This window comes from Littorina saxatilis, linkage group LG12 (assembly GCF_037325665.1).
Source record: "Littorina saxatilis isolate snail1 linkage group LG12, US_GU_Lsax_2.0, whole genome shotgun sequence".
Lineage (NCBI taxonomy): Eukaryota > Metazoa > Mollusca > Gastropoda > Littorinimorpha > Littorinidae > Littorina > Littorina saxatilis.
The window spans coordinates 46,282,854-46,298,960 of NC_090256.1; the positions used below are offsets into that span (position 1 = coordinate 46,282,854).

At 42.1% G+C, this 16,107-nt stretch overlaps 1 long non-coding RNA gene across 1 annotated transcript; it reads right to left on the minus strand.

Annotated features, from left to right (window-relative positions):
• Window positions 1–2,582: 2,582 nt before the first annotated feature.
• On the minus strand, window positions 2,583–4,166 carry LOC138983323 (uncharacterized). Its single transcript, XR_011461081.1, has 2 exons — window positions 3,178–4,166; window positions 2,583–2,850 (listed from the first exon to the last, which is right to left on the minus strand). It is a non-coding gene; the product is annotated as an uncharacterized lncRNA (long non-coding RNA).
• Between the last annotated feature and the right edge of the window lie 11,941 nt (window positions 4,167–16,107).

Sequence of the window (16,107 nt, forward strand, 5' to 3'; positions counted from 1 at the left end):
TTCGCTGGCTGTTTTTTTTGGGGGGAGTGGTGGCGCCATATACGCCTGTTCCTATCTCGAGGATGTTGCGCTTTTATGTGATCCGCTCAAGCGGTCCATTTTTCTTGGGCCCGGTGGAAGCTGGTTCAGAGGGATTGCGGAGGCTCATCCCCTGGACAACCTGCAGCAATTACAGGTTTCACCCCAGAAATAGCTTAGTTTACCACACACACACTTTGTCCGTGCAGTAGAAATGGTAGACGATGTTAGAAGCTTTAGGTTCCAAGCCGGGGATACTTGATGGCAATTACTGGTCTCGCCCTGAGATTGGCGAGTTCACACACAGGGAGACTATTTTTGTACAGAACGATGTTGGAAGCTTTCAGTTTTATGTCGGAGATGCTTGATGACAACATCTTCTTTGAACGTGTTGACGTTGCCAGAATTGTGAACGGTCATTTTATCAGCTGCACGTTGACAGTGTTGTCTATTTGGTTTGGTTGGTGGTTGTGATGGGGGAAAGCGGAGCTGGTGGTAATCAGTTGCAGCTGTGGTTGTTGCACACACACACACACACACACACACACACACATACACACACACACATACACACACACACATGTGCACACACACGCACACACACACTGGAGGATGTCGTTGTTGTAGAAATATTCTCTTTTCTGAATTGTATATAAAATGACCCTGAATGCGGCGCCATGGTTTCAAAAAACAGGCATTAATAAACCAGTCACTGAACACCTCAAACTCTCTTGAGGGGCCGGTGTAGCAGCCTATTTTGAAGCAGCCCAGAATGACCCCCCCCCCCCCTCAAACTTGTGGAGATGCATAGATGCATTTATGTATTTGTACATTTCGTTTTAAAAGGTCCTAGTGTACATATTCTTGAAGTTTAAAGGGAAGCTTCGAAACTTTTTTATTTTTTAAATTTTTTTAAAGTAAGTATATTTCGATTTGTTTTTTTTCGATTTAAAAAAAAATCATTTTTCCAACAAATAGTTTGCACATATTCATATATTTTATTTTAAAAGGTCCTAAAGTACTTATTTTTTAAGTTTGAAGTGGAGGTCAAAACTGACTGGCCAAGTCAGTTTTGACCGGGGGGTCATTCTGGGCTACCTGATTTTGACCGGGAGGTCATTCTGGGCTAGCCCAGAATGACTGCCCCCTAAAAAAAATTGTGGGGATGCATAGATGCATACCTATATGTGTACATTTCGTTTTAAAAGGTCCTAGTGTATTTATTCTTAAAGTTTGAAGGTAAGCGTCAACACTTTTTTTCTTTTTTTTTGTTTAAAAGTACGTTTTGTTCGATTTTTGTTGTTGATTTTTTAAAAAGTCATTTTCCCAACAAATACTGTGCTCATATACATATATTTCGTTTTGAAAGGTCCTAAAGTACTTATTCTTAAAGGTTGAAGGGGAGGTCAAAACTGACTGGCCTAGTCAGTTTTGACCGGGGGGGTCATTCTGGGCTAGCTGATTTTGACCCCCCCCCCCCCCCAAACCTGGGGAGATGTATAGATGCATACATACATGCGTATGTTTTGTTTTAAGAGGTCCTAGTGTACTTATTCTTGAAGTTTGAAGGGAAGCGTCGAAACTTTTTTGTTTTGTTTGTTGTAATATCATTTTTCTAACAAATAGTGTCCACATTTACATTCATTTCGGTTTAAAAAGTCTTAAAGTACTTATTCTTGAAGTTTGAAGTGGGGGTCAAAACATACTGGCCTAGTCAGTTTTGACCGGTCGGTCATTCTGAGCTAGCTGATTTTGACCGGGAGGTCATTCAGAATGACCCCCCCCCCCCCCCAAACGTGTGGAGATGCATAGAGGCATTCATTTATGCGTACATTTCGTTTTAAAAGGTCCTAATGTACTTATTTTTGAAGTTTGAAAGGAAGCCTCAACACTTTTTCTTTTCTTTTAGAATTTTTTGTTTTTTTTTAGATAATTTTTCCAACAGATTTTGTGCACACATACATATATTCGTTTTAAATGGTCCTAACGTACTTATTCTTAAAGTTTGAAGGGGGGTCAAAACTGACTGAGGGGGGTCAAAATTGGCTAGCCCAGAATGACCTCCCGGTCAAAATCAGCTAGCCCAGAATGACCTCCCGGTCAAAACGGACTATGTGTCAAAATGGCCTGTTACACCGGGTAAGTCAGGTAGTAGCTAGAGCACAGGACTTGTGATCCTAGGGTCACGGGTTCGACTCCGGGCCGGGACGGACATGGGACAACTGTCTGTGCAGACTCAGAGACTGTATTCATGTCCCACTCCTGTGTCACCACAGTGACACGTATAAGGCCTCGGTCATTATGCTATGAGTGCAGGTGGGAACATGCTCCTAATATATATTAATAGTTTCTTCGTGAGGGCGTAAACAACATTTATCACAAAACTCACATGTCTGGTCGTATCAAAATTAAGGCGTCTACCGTTGTGAAAGTGGTAATACAGTGATTCCTTAAAATCAGGACCTAAGAAAAGCCAAGGAAACCGTAACAAGAAGGGCAAAGCCCACAAGACTCACATGCTGAACAGACCTTGATCTTTCTTTCAGAATGATTTTACAATAAAACTGAGAAAAACAATATTTATTCAGTAAAGAAAATAATTACAGAAAACTAATGCCATTGTGAGTTGCACATTCAGTAATTGCATCCAAGTTATGGTGCATACTGTGTCAAAAGGTTCTCCATCCTAAAATGCTAATCGCTGGTCATTAGGGGATCGAGTCGAACAAGGAACGTCAGTTCTCCGACTTCTCTCTAGTCTGGCGCCTGTTTTCTCTTTTTTGACAAATATCAGTTTAACTCAAACTGACCTGGAACTTGAAGATATGTAACCTAATGTGACCGGCACGGTTGGCCTAGTGGTAAGGCGTCCGCCCCGTGATCGGGAGGTCGTGGGTTCGAACCCCGGCCGGGTCATACCTAAGACTTTAAAATTGGCAATCTAGTGGCTGCTCCGCCTGGCGTCTGGCATTATGGGGTTAGTGCTAGGACTGGTTGGTCCGGTGTCAGAATAATGTGACTGGGTGAGACATGAAGCCTGTGCTGCGACTTCTGTCTTGTGTGTGGCGCACGTTAAATGTCAAAGCAGCACCGCCCTGATATGGCCCTTCGTGGTCGGCTGGGCGTTAAACAAACAAACAAACAAACAAACAAACAAACCTAATGTGAGTTATTATGAAAATATAATGTATTTCCCTCACACATATGTAGTTTTGGAAGAGTTATTTTCAATAGTTCAAGGTCAAGGTCACTTCAAAATATATACATTTCAACTTTGAAGGACCCTGTGACCTTGACCTTGAAGTGAGGTCAAGTTGCCAAACATGTTTCTGAAGATCTAATGTATTTCCCTCACACATATGTAGTTTTGGAAGAGTTATTTTCAATAGTTCAAGGTCAAGGTCACTTCAAAATATATACATTTCAACTTTGAAGGACCCTGTGACCTTGACCTTGAAGTGAGGTCAAGTTGCCAAACATGTTTCTGAAGATCTTGTAACCATACACCATCAGGCCACAATTGGTGTTGATAGACTTAATAGTGTCCAAGAAATATACAATGTTAAAGGTTTCACAGACGGATGGGGGGGGGACGGACGCCCGGACGCCCGGAAGGACAGGCGGACGATGTCGGTGAGTATATAGACTCACTTTTGTAAGTATAATGTATTTCCCTCACACATATGTAGATTTGGAAGAGTTACCTTCCATAGTTCAAGGTCAAGGTCATTTCAAACTATGTATACAATCCAACTTTAAAGGACCCTTGCGACCTTGACCTTGAAGCAAGGTCAACCAAACTGGTGTCCAAAGATAGGGCTTACATTGCCCTGTATAGCATACATAGCTAAGGTTGCCATTCTCGATAACTTCAGAAAAAAATGCGAAAATGTGAAAAATGGTCGTTTTTAAGACAACAATTACGGCCCCTGTGACCTTGAACTTGAAGTGAGGTCAAGTTGCCGCACATGTTTTTTGAGATCTTGTAACCATACACCATCAGGCCACATCAGGTGTTGATAGACTTAATAGTGTCCAAGAAATATCCAACGTTAAAGTTTTCCGGACGGACGGACGGACGGCGGGACGGACGGACGGACGACTCGGGTGAGTACATAGACTCACTTTTGCTTCGCATGTGAGTCAAAAACTTGCAACTCAAAGGATTCTGCCAGAGTAAAAAAAGCCTGAAAAAAAACATGGTCCCAAAAGATGTAATTTGGGTCTTAGAATAGTTATGTTCTTTTTACAAAAAGAAATGTTTCACTGCAGTGAGCCATTATACTGTGATTCCTGCAAGCATGAGAGAAAAAAACGTCACAACAGATGTAAATGTAAAATAACAGAATTCGGGGACTACAGTATAAACCGTGTATTGATAATCCTCGACATAATCTAAAACAATTATTATACTTCATTCACTGGTCTCTGAGCAGAAGAATTTTGGTTTGTTTAGTGTTGTTGGTTTGTGTTGTTGTTGCTGTTGCTGTTGTTTTTGTGTCCGGAAGTCAGGTGCTCCTGCGAGATCGATTCAGCATCGATCTCATTGTACGGAAGAAACCCCAATGAGCAAATCCCAGAACATCAAAACATGCACGTTGGTTCCAAGACACTTCGTTACAAAGGAGAAGAGCAACAGAATAAACACAACGCTGGGAGCTGATTAATTAATCATTTGTCTGTCATCACCTGGAGTCATCAGCTCCCTGAAGAATGCGTGCAGCTTTACTTACCAGCAAACAACCTGTAGATTATCGTCTGATCTATCGTTTCGACGGCTACAAGAGAAAATCGAAGACGCCTTGGGAGATGAACCTTGCATGAGAAGACTACTGTTCTTCAAAGCGATGGCCTCCTCCTCCTTCTTCTTGTTCTTCTTGTTCTTTTTGTTCTTGTTCTTCCTCTTCCTCTTCTTCCTCCTCATCCTCGTTCTCCTTCTCCTTCTTCTTCTTCTTCTTCTTCTTCTTCTTCTTCTTCTTCTTCTTCTTCTTCTTCTTCTTCTTCTTCTTCTTCTTCTTCTTCTTCTTCTTCTTCTTCTCAGTAGTCTTAGTTAAAAGAATGGAGATTTAGATTGCAGACTTGACGTAGTAACGCGAACGCGAAGCCGTATAGTGCCAATGAATCCAGTATCAGGGGTGGACATCCAGAATTGTTGAAATGCTTTTTCAGATATGGCTGCAGAGATCAAAATACCCGTACAAGTGATTCGGTTGAATGCGAAATGCTCTGTCGCTGTCAAAACGCTCTCGCTTTGTCTCACATTTGTTTTGCAACATTTCAACTATTAAGGCCACACCCTGAGCTGCAACAATATGCGTACAAAAAGTGTATTTTCTGGAATAATCGTACAAACCAAGCCGTTATAAGACCTATCAAACAGTCTGAGCTGCAACAATATGCTTACAAAAAGTGTATCTTCTACAGTACCGTAATCGTGCAAACCGAGCCGTGATAAGATCTATTAAACAGTCTGAGTAAATCATTGAAGTTGACGTCAGGTGAAGGGGCAAAGCAGACAAGCAAAAGAGACAAGTCTGCGTGACCCGATGTAAGCCTCGAGCGTTCTCTTCGCGCCCCAGTCATCCATATTTGATGACGTCGTCTCAAGATGGCGGCTGGGATGACTGCTTTGCGTGACGTGGCGCAACGGTTGACTGGTAGAGTTATTTTTGGCACGAGCCCTGTTTTTAATCCAGTCACAACTCTAAGGCTTGTTATCAACGAAATTGCCAACATAATGTTGTTCACTATAATGGACGATCAAAATTCAAAGGTCCGTCTGTGTTCCTGTCTGTGAAATGGTTTATATTTCAATGTTCGTGTCCGTACCCGTGTGTGTGTGTGTGTGTGTGTGTGTGTGTGTGTTTGTGTGTGTGTGTGTGTGTGTGTGTGTGTGTGTTTGTGTGTGTGTGTGTGCTTGCGTGCGTGCGAGTGTTTGTGTTACAGTCAATTGCTCAGAGTCTCTGTCTACCTGTTTCCCCGTATTGCTGAGTCTGTCTTTGTCTATCCTCAACAAATTCCACTGACTATTGGGAACGATATTTGGGATGTATCCGCCGTTGGTTTTATTGTCTGCACTCATGTATCCGCTAAAAATGCTTTCCTGTTCGTGTCAGTGACCATGCATGTACACAACCACAGATGTGTCCATACTGTTACATGCGACAAGAGATTCCTTCCACTTTGACACATATCAGACGTCAACTATGGAAAGCCGTTTGGCTCATAACCATTACACGTGTAATAAATAATTCGGCATACACGTGTAATAAATAATTTATACACGTGTATTTATTTCTGACACGTGTAAAATTATTTACTGCACGTGTAATTTATCTTTTTTCTTATGCTATGGAAAAGCCGTTTGGCTCATAACCATTACACGTGCAATAAATAATTCATACACGTGTATTTAATCATTTCTTACACGTGCATGCAATATTTCTTACACGTGTATTTAATCATTTCTTACACGTGTATTTATCCTTCATTACACGTGCATTAATCATTTATTACACGTGCATTAATCATTTATTACACGTGCTTTAATCATGTATTACACGTGTATTAATCATTTATTACACGTGTATTAATCATTTTTTTACACGTGTAATGGTTATGAGCCAAACGGCTTTCCATAGTCAACATCCTGACTGCTACCGTTGCAAAGCTGAATTGTATTGCTGAATTAATGTCACGGCTGATACCAATGTCAATGGGAGACAACTATTCAGCTAAATTTCCCTCACATCACAGGATGCCGCCAGATGGTAGATACTTGGTATGTGTCCAAGTGGAGGATGCTCTTATCCCATGTAACATCCTCTTCTGATCAGTGGTGCTGCAGTTAGATGCCTAGCAAGGGAACGAAGTTATGTGCATTTATCTCTCCTAGCCGGTCTGTGCGCACGCGTTCGTGCTTGGCTACGTTATTGAAGGGGTATAATCTATTAGCCCAAAGATAATTCGCTATGTTCACTTCTAATTTGCAGGGATGGAAGAAATGTGTAGAATAACGTCCGCTGGGGATTTTAAAAAAACATTCTAGTTAGCTTTGCAGGCGCCGACAAAATAATTTTCAAATAGCGGGGCTTCTTACTGAATCAAGCGCCGAGCAATACAGTATTTAAAGAATTGCGAGCTAAAGGAAACCGACGTGGGAGGGGAGAAGGAAGAGAGAGAGAGAGAGAGAGAGAGAGAGAGAGAGAGAGAGAGAGAGAGAGAGAGAGAGAGAGATTTGAAACATCAATACAGTTATAGTTTCGAAATGTTAGACATAATGCAAATAAACAAGAAGAAAGCATTAGATAAGCATTACAAACGAAAAAACAAGAGAAACCAGCAATGTGACAGAAGATTTCGAAATAATACTGATGCCAGGCGACCCAATTTTAGCAAAACTACTTATCAGTACACTTTCGTAGGTCGTTCTTTGCAGTACGCTCTGGTGGCTTCTTCTCTAAAAAATATCTTTGACGAAAGCCACCATTCGAAGCAAAATCCTTGCTCCTTCCCTTACCTCATTCAAGAAATTAGATCGACAAAGTTCTAACACGAGAACTGTTGGCCTATCCCGACAGCTGCGACAATACAAACTTCTACCACAGACAAAATCGAAGTTAGAGGGGTACAATTTCGACTAACAGACTGGTCAAAATTAAGGTCATCCTTCTTCTGCTGGGAGGATGTGTGTGGAACCGCCTGAGACGAACACGGTCCCACGAAGGTTGCAAAGCATGCTTATACACTAAAACTGAAGTGTTCCACTTTGGAACACACTTAAGTTATGTGACCAGTTTTGAACACAGTGAGAATTAGTACATCATTCTACTTGCAAAAGTAGCTCAGTGGAACACTTCACTTTAGAGTGTTTGTTTGTTTGTTTGTTTATTTGTTGCTTAACGTCCAGCCGACTACGCAGAGCCATATCAGGACGAGGAAGGGGGGGGATGAAGGGGGCCACTTGTCAAGCGATTCCTGTTTACAAATGCACTAACCCATTACTTGTGTCCCAGCAGGCTTTAGTAAAACTAAATTAATACCTACTGGAAGATTACCAGTTTCCAGTATGTTAAAATAGGCTTAACCTATCTACTGCTGGACTTACATCAGAACACTAACAGATTAAACTATACATGAATCGCGAGACAAGCGGCAAGAGAAGAGATTTTTGGAAAAAATACAGGTGAATGAGCAAGAAGGCAGAAAAAAGAAAAGAATTCATGAAGAAAAAGAGAGCATGACAGGAAAGAGGAACCAAAAATCTACCTAACAGCAAACTAGAAAGCTCCTGCGGTTCCAAAAACAGGAGGGGCTTTTAATTTCATAACCGCAGTGCCCCACTGCGGGAACTTTAGAGTGTAGTCGTATAGATTGTAACGACAAGTAGAAATGTAGAACATTGAAAGTCCAAGATGTAGATATTTTACTTCCGTCTTAATTCCCTGAAAAGTAGACTTTTTTTCCCAGCTCGCATCCTCACTGCAGTGTTAACAACTAAAATATGTCAGCATTACAATCAAATAGTATTTGTTTCCCTTACTTTTAATTTCGCTCGCTCAAGTTATTGCTTGCAGTTTTCCGCAATTTTCCGAGCTACGATATTTTTATGCAATTCACCGTGCAAAGTTTGTAAGGTCACACTCATTTCTTTTTGTATTGCCTACTTTACGCAACGTCTGCAGTACATCAAGTCTGATTTGCGTGTTTGCCTTTGTCTCGTCCATACAATATTATTTGTGTGGAGGTGTTTTCTTGACAGTTTGCTGTATATGCTTCCTGAATTAGATTGTGATATCTCTGCATCTTCTTTACTAGAAGTGGATCTAGAAGACTCATCTCGATTTGCACATTGCATTTACTACTTCCCATCAGAGCGTGCACGAGACAGGGGGTAAAAACCTCATGTAACACCCATTTCGTCAATAACAAAAATCCCAACGAAATCCCCCTCGTACGCTGTGAGTGGTTGTCGGTCGTACAAACTTTTCCTACAACAGAAAAGCATTAGGAAGTTGGATTCCCTGTTTGACCCTCATTTTTTGCAGGGAGAATTTGTGGCGGACGCATTATTTTAAAGCGGGCATTGATTTTACAGGCATCACCGCTGATTCCCTGGTGCATGAGTATGAAATCCATGTCGATCTCTTGATGGGCGTAGCAAATCGGGCATGAACACACCGTCACAAATTTGTTTTCCTAATAGCTTTGGTCATTTTCCTGGTTTGTTTGATATAAATCAGCCTGTTGGGAAGACATTTCTGCTGTAGTTAAAGCATGCGCTGTCGGCTATGTGTGCTATCGAAAACAAGTTTTGTTTTTCTTGTACCTTTCTCAAACGCTCTTTCATTTATTTGAAATTAAAGTTGAAAGGAATTACTAGTGTAAAATGTCTGACAGGAGTCACATGTTATATTTTTGATTTATAAAACCCATTTCATTAGAACGTCATCTTACCTCTTTCGGTTCAATTGTGTCTGCTTTTGGCAAATTCTTTACTAATTGTATTTGAATCAGGTGTGTGTGTGTGTGTGTGTGTGTGTGTGTGTGTGTGTGTGTGTGTGTGTGTGTGTGTGTGTGTGTGAGTCAGTGTATGTGTGTTTGTGTGTGTGTGTGTGTATGTTTGTTATGTGTGTGCGTGCGTGCGTGCGTGGGTGCGTGCGTGCGTGCATGTGTGTGCGTGCGTGCCTGCGTGCCTGCACAAATTCAAGGGAACGAAGTAATACAAGAGCAGCTTAAGAACATTCAAGGAAACACATGCACACGCACGCAAGAGCTGACAAAAGCAATTCATAACGCTAATTAATGGCAGGCAGACACAGGCAGACAGTTAAAAGCGCTAAATGGAATTATTCATAATGCAAATTTGTGCTTAGCCAACCCGACTTCCAAAAGTAAATGCAAGTGGCAGGTGGGGATGGTGGTGGTTCGAAGAAAACTTGTCAGATTTGTAGCGTGCCTTTTTGACTCACATGCGAAGCAAAAGTGAGTCTATGTACTCACCCGAGTCGTCCGTCCGTCCGTCCCCCCCCCGTCCGTCCGTCCGTCCGTCCGGCCGTCCGGAAAACTTTAACGTTGATATTTCTTGGACACTATTCAGTCTATCAGTACCAAATTTGGCAAGATGGTGTATGATGACAAGGCCCCAAAAAACATACATAGCATCTTGACCTTGCTTCAAGGTCAAGGTCGCAGGGGCCATAAATGTTGTCTAAAAAACAGCTATTTTTCACATTTTTCCCATTTTCTCTGAAGTTTTTGAGATTTAATACCTCACCTATATATGATATATAGGGCAAAGTAAGCCCCATCTTTTGATACCAGTTTGGTTTACCTTGCTTCAAGGTCAAGGTCACAGGAGCTCTTCAAAGTTGGATTGTATACATATTTTGAAGTGACCTTGACCCTGAACTATGGAAGATAACTGTTTCAAACTTAAAACATTTGTGGGGCACATGTTATGCTTTCATCATGAGACACATTTGGTCACATATGATCAAGGTCAAGGTCACTTTGACCCTTATGAAATGTGATCAAAATAAGGTAGTGAACAACTAAAAGTGACCATATCTCATGGTAGAAAGAGCCAATAAGCACCATTGTACTTCCTATGTCTTGAATTAACAGCTTTGTGTTGCATGACCTTGGATGACCTTGACCTTGGGTCAAGGTCACATGTATTTTGGTAGGAAAAATGTGTAAAGCAGTTCTTAGTGTATGATGTCATTGCTAGGTTTAGCTGAAGGTCAAGGTCATGTAAAGGTCAAGGTCAAGCATGTGAGTCGTATGGGCTTTGCCCTTCTTGTTGAGGAGTGGCCTTGACCCTTGATAGCAAATCTATCATGACAAGAAAGGTGGACTAGGCCAGTGGACTCAAAATAAAGTGGGATCGGTCTTGGGACCTGTAACTAAACAGTAAACTCCTCAACTTAAATTTCATTTGTCTTACTCTCTATGGAATGACAGCGATACTGGCTTACGTGCTAATTTATTTCAGCCAGGCAAAAGTATTCAACGAAGATGTTTGATAAGCAAGAAATGTAATTATCTTAATTCTTGACAGGCGTAAACATTTATGGCAGCTTTCTGTCTAGCTATTCTGTCTGTCTCTCGCCCCCTCTGTCTCTCTCTCTGTCTCTGTCTCTGTCTCTGTCTCTCTGTCTCTGTCTCTGTCTCTGTCTCTCTCTCTCTCTCTCTCTCTCTCTCTCTCTCTCTCTCTCTCTCTCTCTCTCTACCTCTTGATTTCTCCGTCCATATCTCATATTTCTGTCTCTGCCTCGATCTAACAGTGTTTCCCTCTCTCCCACTCTGCCTAAGTCTGCCACCGCTACCACCCCCTCGCCTCCTCTGCCCACCCCATGGCAAATTATTGATTATTTCATTGTTGTTGCTGTTTTCTTAAAAGAGTTTTCATTTTCATCAGTCTCCTCCTCTTCTCTCTCCCTTCTTCGCCTCTTTCCCCTTCCTTTTATGTATCACCAGCTTCTTGTTTTACTCTGTTCACTTCCCGAAGTAGTGAAACCACACACACACACACGCACACACACACACACACACACACACACACACACACACACACACAAACACACACACACACACACACACACACACTCACACACACACTCTCACACACACACACACAAACACACACACACACAAACACACACACACAGACACACACACACAGACACACACAGACACACACACACGCACACACACACGCACACACACACGCACACACACACACACACACACACACACATCAAATAAATAAACATAAACAAGAACACCGACCAATAATTAGCATCGTCCGCAGTTGACCCTTGGCGTGAGAGTATGGCCCCCTCGGGCGCTTAATGCCAGACAATGAAACCGCCCATAGTTCCAAGCTGACGGTTCCGCCGCAAAAATGAAGATATCGCAGACCAGTTATTTTCAGAATAGAAGCCTGACACTTCCCGTGACTGGGAATGACGGCAGGAGTGATTCAAAAGTACGACTTTAATCAGGTTTCAAGAGCACTAGTGCCGTTTCTGACTGTGCGATCAATGCCTGTACTTAGTATTCCAGTACCTCTCTTCCTGGCGATCAAGTGAACGTCTAATCAAATCTTGACGTAGTGCGACTTGACTTGGATTTTCTCTCTAGTAAAGTAGAAGGCTGACTCTTAAAGTGACTTTAGGTGTGGACAAAATAGAGAGTAAAATAAAGCTCTCCATATTCGTTGCTATATCGCCAGCATGCCAGGTGTTAACTTATGGTTATGCCCGCCAGCCATTGGCGAAAGTGTTCACGGTTGTTTCTGTCACATTTATGACAGGACTGTTTGAATCTGTGTTTACTTAAAAAAAAAAAGAAAAAAAAGTTAAATAACAATGTCTCAGGCGACTTTGTCAACAGACTGGCATTCACTTCGGCCGCTGGCGCGGTCTCGGAGGAACACTGACTGTCTCGATCTGTGTAAAATGTCATATGTTGGTCAAAAATACAAATCACATACAATATTGTACTTTGGACCTTTAACATGCCCTGTTTTGCTGTAAAAGGCACAACTATAATTGTCACTGGTCCGGTCGCGGAAGTCCCAGACAATAAAAAAATTACTTTCGTTACACGCATCCATAGAAGACATGAAACCGACTTAACTTAATACCACACATGTACCTATTCGTATTTTAATTTAATCAAATTATTTTACTTCGAATTTAGAATCCGCGGAGCAAAATTATCATAGATCAAGAGCAAATACATGTATTGACCATCAACTGTCTAGACCAGACCAGGTGGTCATCTTTCGTCTTCGACAGGCTACACTTGTCTGAACGAACGTCTGCACAGACGATTCCACTTGGTGCACGGCCCAATGTGTCCATGCGGAGAACACATCATCCAGAACGGCATTGATCAACAGCAGCGGAGGGGGAGGTCTGGCCAAGACCAACCACCCTTGAGGACTTCGTCTTCTTCTTCTTCTTCTTCTTTTTCTTCTTCTGCGTTCATGCGCTGAAACTTCCACGGACTCTCCTTTTGTTTGCACGAGAGGGGTTTTACGTGTATGGCCGTTTTTAACCCCGCCTCACGCCGCTTTTGGGGGAGGATTGCTCGGTATTTTCGTCTTTCTATAACCCACCGGATTACATGATCTTTTCCGTGCGCACTTGGTCTTGTGCTTGCGTGTACACACGAAAGGGGATAAGGTACTAGCAGGTCTGCGCATAAGTTGACTTGGGAGATCGGAAAAATCTCCAACCTTAGCCCACCAGGCGCCGCCAGGATTTAAACACGCGACCATCCGCGCAGTAGGCCGGCGTCTTATCCACTTTGTCATTGCGGCCGTCACCCTTGCAAACTGCCCGAGTCTGTTGAAGAATCTTTTGAACCTGCGGGTCATGCGGGGCCGATTCAACGTTATTCTAATTCTGGTTTCGATTCGGTCAAGTTAAAAACAAACAAAAAACATTCACATTCAAGGCGTATCATCAAAAAGGAGAAGGTTCCATAAAATTCTGTCACAGTCGACACTTTAAATCTTGTTGAAAATCCTGATTTCTGTTAGAAAGTTGAAAATCTTGTTCAAAAAGAAAAAGAAGAAAACGTGGTTGCCACGGTCATGATCACGTGGCTGTCACAAAGATGTGAGTAGCATATTTGTGAGGTGAAACCACGTCGTGGTTTTAACCTAAATGTTGTACAGGCGAGGGTAGCTGACCGGACTGGCGTTATTCACGTGTTTCGGGTGTTGCACGCAAAACTGGCTTAGCTTGATGTGAGTTGTGTTTGAGACATGTAGCTGGTCTGAGGTAAATAACGTCACAGCGTGTGAGATTTCCAACCGGGAAGGTTGTTCAGCGTGTGTCAGACTTGTTCTGGGAACAAGTACTCTTTCAAGAGACGGGTCTCTTAAGGTAAATGATTTACTATGTTGTATATTATTGACGTTGGAATACATAGCTGGAGCGTAAAGGTTAGTGTGTATAAAGTGCACCCAATCTTAGTGTGAAGCGTTGAGAGAATTCTTGAGGTAATTGTTTCACGGTTTTTCATGGGGAATTTCTTGAACATAATTGCTACGCATTTATGTTATGTTTAAGACGGTCATGCTTTGTATGGGGAGTGTTATTCATTGATTAAGTGTTAGTTTGGATATTGAATCTGTACGGAATGTGAACGTGGAATGAACGAGAATGTATGAGTGGTACATGAACGTTTGGAAGAAGAGATGGTTTTAGAGAATGTTGTATTAAGACTTGGTTAAATTCTTTAGGAGTTTCCATGAGGGTTTTCCATGGCGTATAAGGGAGGGACCTTACACGAGAGAAGCGCTAGACGACGGTGGAAGCAAGGGACCACCTCTGCGCAGATGACTAGACGAGTGGAGTCTTCATCGAGACCGGTCGTAGCTGACGACGGTTGTTTCCGCTACGGGCGGAAGGGTTTCTCGGGGAGAAACCTGGAAGGTGTGTGTGGGCATCGTCCGTGAGATGTGTGTTGGCGTCTTCAGTGAAAGGTGCGTGTTGGCATCTTCAGTGGAAGGTGTGTGTTGGCATCTTCAGCGAAAGGTGTGTGTTAGCATCTCTGTGTGTTGGCATCCGATTTCATTATTCTACGACGATTCAGCGGGACAAGTAAGTGAACTGGCGACATGCAGTGAGCCGTGATACGAACTCGTGAGTGTCTGTTGGTACCTTCTTGTGTGCGTTAATCTATATTTGAGAAAGTATTGTTATAATATGTATTTACATGCCTTGAGTGAAAGCTGGAAGATTGTGCGAACTGTGTGTTGAAAAGTTGTTCGTATTGATGTATTTAAAGTGAAGAAGTATGTTGTTTTTGGTTGAGGAAATAATGAGCCTGCATCCTCCCAAATTCTGTTTTTGAAGTGTTTGGTGTGAAAGGGTAGAGACAGTGCAAAAGGGCAGAACACGCATAATAAATTCACATGCAAACCACTTCGTGACAGTGGCTCAACAGTAATCGAACTGACTTTTGCCCTGCCAAGGTCAGTGACCTCATGAATAGTAGGCTAATGTTGAGCCAAAGCGGGACAATGATGAAGGCTCAATCTGACAGTTAATCAGTGGTGAACAGCGGAAATGTTAAAAGTGGGGCATTATTGTCACTTGATTGCCTTGTGAAATTGTCTGATCCTGGTAATTTTAAGAGAGGTCGTAAAACTCCCGTATCGTTGACTACGGGGAGACGAGTTTGAATGCCGTACGCACAGTATCTAATTTGCAACGTTGCTATACCTGAAAAACATCACTTACAATTTTGCCACACCAAAAATATCTAACTGACAACTTTGATGCAACAAAAATACTTGCAACTAAACTTGCCATGCCATGTCATTAAAGGTCCTCCATTTGGCTATCTTGCACACTTTTCGGATTAAAAATGCAAACATTTACTCACTCCATTTTCTGGAGCGCCCGAAAGAAGTTTATTCGCTTTTGTGCGCCCACTTACAACCAAACATGTCCCAACGAAGGGCGATCTTTTCCAACCAGATACTATGAAGGATGGTTGAGGGGAGAAAGACAGGCGCAACACGAACACGATCTGAGATTTCTTTTCCATGTTTGCACATGCGCAGTGACTAAATGAGAAAGTTGGTCGAGGAAAAAACTTTAGATTGCTAACAATTTAACAGTCCTACCGGTGTTACTTAATAGACCGATGAGGAAGACATTTAAGTGTGGCCACTTACGTTCGACAAACATTAACGATCTAACAGTTCACCTTATGCTACATACGATCGAGACCGTTGACGTAGACCTCTACGCTTGGCCATTTAAGCTTGAAAAACGGCAGCAATTTCTAAGTCCTATGGTGATACTTCAGAGATCGGGGACTATGACATTTACGCTTGGCCACTTAAGTTAGATTGCACCTACAATGTATTCTCTTTACTGTTTTCAGTTATACTGAAGTACGATAATGATACAGACGTGCGTGCAACAAAAAACATGTTATATATTTGTGTCTTCTTTTGTTTAATTGTTAGTATTCAAATCCATGTCACAACCTTTGGTGTCCATGTTATGAAAGCGTTGTACTTTGAAACTCTTGTAATTTACTGAACGTAGGTTA